We start from the raw sequence: 8,452 nt of genomic DNA on the forward strand, positions 1-8,452 counted from the left end.
TAGAACAATGTCAGCTTGGTTGCCCAAAGTTGCCGTTTGGGCAATTTTGCTAATTTGCATAAATCCAAAATGGCCGCCAGATGCCATCTTGAAAACCTAACTTTTGAACCCCTGTCCCAAAAATGATGAGTAATGACTCGTTTTAGGGATTTAGAGATGTGTAGAACCGATTTCTGTAATCATTTTTGCAATATAAGGTCATCTTCAGTTCAAATTCAAGATGGCCGCCATATGCCATCTTGAAAAATTGACTTTTGATCCCCTTGCCCCAGAATGACGAGTAATACCTCTATTTCGGGGTTTTGGGGTGTGCAGAATCCATTTCTGCTTTCTATTTTGCAATATAATGTCATCTTCAGGTCAAATCCAAGATGGCCGCCATATGACGCCATCTTGAAATATCAACTTTTGAACCCTTTGCCCCAGAATCATGAATAATAACTCTATTCATGAGTCATTTGCTATGTTGATTCAATTCATGCAGTAATTTTGCATAAAGGATAATCTTCAGATCAAATCCAAGATGGCCGCCAACCGCCATCTTGAAAAATTACTGTCCGAGGCCTATTAGAACTAATGTAAAGGGATTTCAGTAAGAATACTCATTTCTTTTATCAATTCTCAAGTTCAAAGTCAAGGTGAAGTTACATGTACATCTTAGATGTCAGATTTCGATATTAACTGCTCAACTTAGAATGAATCCTCTTTAGGTTTGGGCTATGGATCCATTTCGAGTGTATTTTCATTTTTTTTAATGTCCATCCATACCTTTGTACTGAAGATGCTTTTACGGTCTTATTTGAATTTGAAAGTGTTTTGTCAATATTTTTTCTAAATCAATTTGTCCAATGATTGGTAGGCATCAGTTCGCCTTAAAATATTAGTGGTGTAGCGCTAGGCCTTACATTTTCTAGAGTGACTATAGAGGTCCACTCTAGAGTGGCAGTCTCTATAGAGCAAATTTTTACAGATGAAGGAGGATGGCGCTGAGACCGTATAGAGATGCTGCCCTAGCCTTCCTCCTAGGTCTTTGGTCTGCCAATTTAGCATTCCGATTATTTTCTGACGTCTTGACCCCAGTACTTAGTAGCTCTCCATAGAATGGCGACTACCATCTACACCTTCATAAGTGTTAGTGTCTATGCTGGCAAGTTTTATGTCTCGTTTGCAGGTGTCTTTATAACGGAAGTGTGATATACCGATGGGGTGAGACCAATCACACAGCTCACCTTACCTTGGCAAATCCAAGAAGGGATTCGCCAAGGTTTCATGCGGCAAACATGCCCCAACCACTTGAGGTGCCTTTGACTAAGGAGCGAGAATAAGCTTTTGATGCCAGCACGTACGCTGAAGGGCCTCTGTATTTTTCACTTTGTCCTGCCATTTAACGTGTATGATACGTCCGAGGCAGCTGACATGGAAGGTGTTTAGCCACTTTTCTTGGTCGGCGTATGTTTTCCAGGACTAACTTCCGTGCAGGAGCTTGGCCATGACTTTGACAGATTTTACAATCCTGATGCTTATATGCTTGTCGTGTGAAAGGGGGCTAGAGACATATAGTCGGTCCAAGGTAGGTGAGGAGTCCACCACAACCAGACGAGTGTGTGCTGTTGATATACATATCTGGAGGACAGTCGGTGTCTTGAGTCTATCAGGATTTCTGACTGTCTCAAAGGCTGATGGATGATCCAAACCCCTTACATGCACAGATCAGGCAGCTGTTATGTATGACGAGGTCTTGTACTCCCACTTCTTGAGAAGCAGGAGCGACATCGTTTCTGTAAAACATTTCACGAATGAGAACAATCCTGACCGTGGAACAGTCTTGGGGGAGCCTATCTTCTGCAGGAGGCTAAAGAGTGCACTCCTGCTGACCAAGTCAATGGCTCTTGTCAGGAGGAAAAGTCCAATAATAATTTTAAAGGAAGTTAATAAGTTAACTATTTAAAAAAATACGGAGAAATCACTTTTTAATTCAAATAATTCTTTAAAGTCATTTCACTGGAAAAGTATGGTCGCATAGATATAAAAAAGGATTAAAACTCCCGAAATCATAGCCCAAATCTTGAATGGTTTCATTCTAAAGTATGCGGTTAATGACGAAATCTATCAACCATCTGACCATGACTTGACTTCGAACTAAAAATGGAGTGATTAAAAGAAATGAATCATTCTCACTGAAATCCCCTTACATGAGCTCCAATACATACTAACAACCTTATTGGGGAGAGCACTTCTTCAAGGTTCAATAGTCTCGAAAGTAGTTTTTTTCTTAATATGGCGTTTAGTGGTCATGTTGGATTATTTTGACCTGGAGATTATCCTTTATTGCAAAATCATTAACAGAAATGGAATCAACATACCAAATAACTCATGAAAAGAGGGATTATTCATGATTCTGGGACAAAAACTTGAGAATTAATGAAAGAAATGAGTATTCTTACTGAAATCCCTTTACATTAGTTCTAACACGTAAGCCTCGGAAAGTAATTTTCAGGATGGCGGTTGGCGACCATCTTGGATTTGATCTAAAGATTATCCTTTATGCAAAATTCCCGGTGGGGTCACTCACCCGCAGAGGGGGACACGTATGACCGTTACCACAAATGCACGTAACCCCCTATTGCAGTCAATTTCAAGGACATTTTGCGAAATTTACCCCCCTATTTTCACGCAAAACAAGGACAAAATTGCGGTAAAATGGTACCTTGAAACACCCTTAATTATAAGATTGTAAGGACACTTTTGCCCATTTTGCCCATTTCGCAAACTTACCCCTATTTACCATATTTCAAGGACAGGGCATTTATACCCTTTCCTCACTAGAGGAAATTGGAGCACAGGCGTCAGAGTGCTCAGTCCTTACAGATGACCAAGAGCCATGTCATACTGATACAATAATCCAAAAGAACTTTGTTTTTCTTGAAAAATAAGAAAAGTACATGTAGAATTCTTTGTAAAAATAAATAGAGTTGTCACATAACGATACAGAGCATGATGAGCGAGCCCTCTGCGGCTGGTGACTCGGCGACGGATTTTACTTCCCGTGATCGTTCTCCCCTTTTTCCTGACCCCTATTTCCATCAGATCGAGGACGGTGAGCACCCCTATTTTCACTACTTCGAGGAGTGTTCTGTCCGCGGACGTTACGTGAAATTGACCCCTTTTCCCGCGATTTTGGTAACGGTCATGCGGTCCCCAAGTCATATTGGGTGACCCCACCGGGGCAAAATTACAGCATGAATTGAATCAACATACCAAATGACTCATGAATAGAGTTATTATTCATGATTCTAGGGCAAAGGGTTCAAAAGTTGATATTTCAAGATGGCGTCATTTGGCGGCCATCTTGGATTTGACCTGAAGATAACATTACATTGCAAAATAGAAAGCAGAAATGGATTCTGCACACCCCAAAACCCCTAAACAGAGGTATTACTCGTCATTCAGGGGCAAGGGGATCAAAAGTCTATTTTTCAAGATGGCATCTGGCAGCCATCTTGGATTTGACTTGAAGATGACCTTATATTGCAAAAATGATTACAGAAATCGGTTCTACACATCTCTAAACCCCTAAAACGAGTCATTACTCATCATTTTGGGGAAAGGGGTTCAAAAGTTAGGTTTTCAAGATGGCATCTGGCGGCCATTTTGGATTTATGCAAATTAGCAAAATTGCCCAAACGGCAACTTTGGGCAACCAAGCTGACATTGTTCTAGGACCCCATAGGAACACGAATCAAGAAAAAAACTTCATCGGAAAGAACATTTCTAGGTTGGTGTATTGAGACTATGAGACTATCACATCGACTAAAAAAGCGCTAGGAATTGATGAACCTCTGCTTGACTGGCATACCATACTACATGTACTGCACAGTATCTATCTACATGTAGATCAGCCATTCTCAATTACTTTTTTTGAAGCGCCATATTTCTTGTTGAGAATCTATAATGCTCCACTATCCATTACGCAAACCAGCAATGTATCAGCAGAGGGGTCCAGAGGCCCTTGGTGGGGTCGAGGGGGCAGAGCCTCCAGAAGTTTTGGAATATAAGGCCTTTTAATTGCCCAGAGGGGCTCTAATTAATATCAACAGAAGAAATACAAATGCCAACAAACTGCACAATATTAATATTAAAAAAAATGACCAATGACTTTAGGAACTTTTTCACAATATACCAATGATACCACTAGTTCAGACTGTACCAGATCTATTGGCTGAAGCAAGTGGCGTCGTGAGAAAAAAACGAGGGGGCTAGATATGGCAGCTGAAGCAAAAGTATTGAATTTTTCAATACAAAAATCTATATTTTGACATATTAAGAAAATAATATTCCACTCTTTCCCTTTCCGTGAAACACTTGGGGGCCCCCAATCATAACCCCCATCTGTGCGCCAGTGGCTGAAGTTACATCCCCGATTTTGCAAGGGCTGAAAATTAGGCGTTGCACTGCACTTACGCCCCAAACTGCCCCCCTCTCTCTCTCTACAACTCAGTATTATTCATTCAGTTCGTATTAAGCAAGAGTGCATGTAAGCAATCACGGCAGGCAATACATCTGAGCATACATGTATTTCACTTTTGCCACTTCGGATTTTAATCGGCTCCGGAAACAAAGTTTCTGCTTGTTGTGTCCCATATTCATAATCTTTTATGATCAGGATGTTCTTTGAATATCATATTGTTTGATTAACCAAATCGTATACCCTGTAAATGCAAAATTTCCCGCCTTTGAAATAGAAATCCTACAAACATGAAAAACGGGGTTTTCAAATCACTTGTGTGGCAAATAATTTTTGTACATCATAGAATAAATAAAAAGGAGAACACCATCGATCCTCCATAACAGGAGTTATCGAGTGCTAAATTGGAAAAAAAATCTGAGGAAATCAATTAGCAATTAGTGTCAAGTAAAGAGTTTTTGTTTTCTCCTTGTATTAAAATGATCACCTAATCCTTGTTTCCAGGTTACTAATAGATACATTTTTTCTCCCCAACTTTTTCCTTATTTTAACTTTTTTTATACCGGCTCCCGAGCGCCACTCCGCAAGGCTCGGTGCGCCAAAAGTGGCGCGCGCGCCACCATTTGAGAATCCCTGATCTAGATGTACGCATTACAGTAATGCCTGTTTGAAAAAGCACTTCCCTGGTTGCCTGTGGCGAAGAAAAGAAAATTCAAGATTTTGTTGCTTACATGCATGGAAAATTATTGTGCTCATTATTTTTAAGGATAATATCTCGGAATATGTATCCCCTAGAAATCTAAGATCTTCAGGAACCGGGTTGTTGACAACTTGTAGAATCAAATACTCATTTGGTGGAAAAGCTTTCGCTCATAGTGCTCCAACTTTTCTGCGGAATACAGTTCTCTTCCGCAATACACAATGGCAAGTCTATAGAGTCATTCAAAGCCAACCCTAAGATATATCTATTCTCATCATACATATGTATTTCTCCGTGTAATACGTGTAATTCTCTAGCTGTGCCTCTGAATAGAAAACTAGATCCAAATAAATGTAGTTTTCTAGTTCGAGTCCTGTATGTTTCGCAAAGGAAGAACCCCTTCATGTACAGAAAAGAAAACTAGATGTGTATAAAATGTAGGTGCATGTAGTACATGATCTGAAAGTTCAATTAGATAGCATATTGATTTTATACCAAAATAAAAAAGTGGAAACTACATGTACATGACAAGATTCAGTGAAAATCTATATTGTTTTGAAAATCTGCACAATTAATACACTGAACTGCACACACATTTTCATTCTGTTTTAACCTTCATTATGACAATCATCCATGTACATGTACATGGCTATGAAATGAAGCACTTTGGTAGATAAGTAGCACTTAAATGATAAATTCTACCGAATTGGCAAATATATGAATGTCATGTAGCATCCTTGAAGCTCCATTACCTCTGATCCATCTCATACATTTCACACCCATGATACAGGTAGTAGGATCTTTTCTATTTGAAAGGTAAATGCCAGTTGTGGTAAGGATCCAAAAACGAGTTCAAGCTGAATCCAATAAATTAATGACCACCCAAGTCTTTGTATGTAAAATAAAAAAAAATGTCCCAATGGCACTGGGAAAAACTGTGTAATTGTGCTGAGAAATGGGCAAAGTAAACACAAAATTTCTTAAAATTTCTGATATTTTTCGAAGCAATAATAAACAGTGTCACATGTCTCTTTGTGTGTGATACTAGTAATCATCAGAATTATCATTTTCAGCTAAGATATTATGATTTCACAAAGATAAGCTAATTTCAATGTACCAGATCTAGAGCTATGATAATATGGTGGCAGTAAACCTTGATTTTTAAAGACTCTCAATGAAATAATTATATGCTGCAACTACATACTTTCTTTAATGGCAATAATTCACAGTCTCGTTCAAATTGGAACATTGGCACCTGTCACCTTCTCTCATGGTGAAATGTAAATATTGAATTGATTGGTAAATGCCTGGTATTGACCCAGCCTTCCCAAGGTGTGTGACGTGTTGGATAGTCTAGGGCTTCCAAACATGGTTCTTATAGTCATAAAGACAAGTTTGCCAGGCACAGAGGAGGAAGGGTGGTGGGGGATGAGGATGGGTTTGCATGCATGTACATGGTCTGTACACGGTACAAGAAAGGTACATACAATGTACATGTACATGCATGTACATGTGTACATGTACTTACAGTTTATTGGATGTTTCTGATCTTAATTTTTACGTGTTTTCTGGATCCACAGGCTCACTGATCTACATGTACATGTGTTTACCTTAAATACACAAGGCCAACTGAACTCTGTAAAGATCTTGCTGGCAAGTGGCAACTGATGTTTTGTACAGAATACCCAAGCTCTGATAATCAGTAATTCACTACTCCAGAAACAAAAAGTGCAATGGAATACATCATTGATGAAATGTACACCATTTTGAAATTTTCTACATTTTATGTACACATCTCTGTTGGAATGTAGGCCTACATGTAGTGTCTTTCACTGTCAGTTCCTTTTATTTCAAATCTCAATCTAAATCACAATTTTGATGACCTTTAATAATGCCTCCCATGGAAGAAATGTCAATATGTGCTTTCAACAAGTACCCCCAACACCCTTCCCAGCTTCAAATTATTATGATTACCGGCAGGTGATAGAGAATTCCTTCCAATTAGCCCTCCTCAGTCACTGAACCTCCCCCATTTTACTGCTCTCTCTCTCTTCCATTTGCTATCCTATCCCATGATAATTGTGGGTCGTGCTATCCAAATTTGATAAAAAATGAAATTTCAGCGTGGCTTGACGTGGAAGTCTAGAATTAAAATATTGACTTCTCTTTTCATTAAATATTTATACCTTTCCATGATAAATGTCAGCACGTGCGACTTTAGTGTACTCCAACCCTTGATGATTACTCATTTCAGAGCTATGGGGAGTAGGGAACGGCTTCTACTTAAAAATATAGGGTAATTAATTTGCTGTGGAGGGGATTAATTATTAAGGTGTCCACCATCTGTGTATGGTTTTCTTTTCAGGGTTCTGATCTTGATAGTACATGTACATGTATTTTATTGAATGGAGGTACATGTAGTATTGTGTACAAAAATACAGGGGGATGGGATGCATGCGTTAAAGTGTTTTTGTACACATCTGCTATCCCCCCCCCCTTATCACAAAATTGCATAGAAGTATTTGACAATGTCTAAAACTACATGAACATGTAGTTTTCTGGAAACCTTTTCAGGAAACCAGTTTGGAAGATCACTTTGCCAGCTTTGCTAGCATTCCCATTTGATCACATGAAAGTGGTTTTCAAAATCACTGAACTGTAATAAAGCGATCTTGTTGCTATGGGAAAGCTCTCAGTGAGCTGATAGATTTTGCGTAAAATTCAATACACAGTGGAGTAGCACGCTCAAAATTCCTTCCTTCCTTTGTGAAGATCACTTCCCGAAGAACAGTTGTGTCCTCACTTATGCTAAAACCAGATGAACGAGGCAAAGCATTCTCAAAAACCACATCGCAAGGTGGTTTTTTGAACCAGTTTGGAAGATCGCTTCCAAGGCCGCTTTGACCGTTCTCATAACACGTAACAGAGCTGCCGAGTAGTCCGGATTTTCAGTATTTAGTACTGAAAAATAAAAAGAATACTGATGGTTTTATGCAAAATACTGATTTCTAATGTTTCAGTTTTATATCTTGTCCAATGGTGTTTCATTGAAAATACTGATTTCCTCACCAAAATACTGATTTTCTGCTTTAGAAATACTGAAATGTTCTTGTTCAGGTTGGCAGCTCTGATATATAAAACTAGTTTCCACTATTCGATTTTAGGAAGGTAGAGAGAACGGTGTCTAAGCATTAGTCAAACTATTTGTGATGCATATCCTTTGAGTACCAATTACAGACTACCATTACAGACAATACCAGTATTTGTTGACTTTTCATTTCTGATTT

This window comes from Lytechinus variegatus, chromosome 4 (genome assembly GCF_018143015.1).
Source record: "Lytechinus variegatus isolate NC3 chromosome 4, Lvar_3.0, whole genome shotgun sequence".
NCBI classification, from domain to species: Eukaryota; Metazoa; Echinodermata; class Echinoidea; order Temnopleuroida; family Toxopneustidae; genus Lytechinus; species Lytechinus variegatus.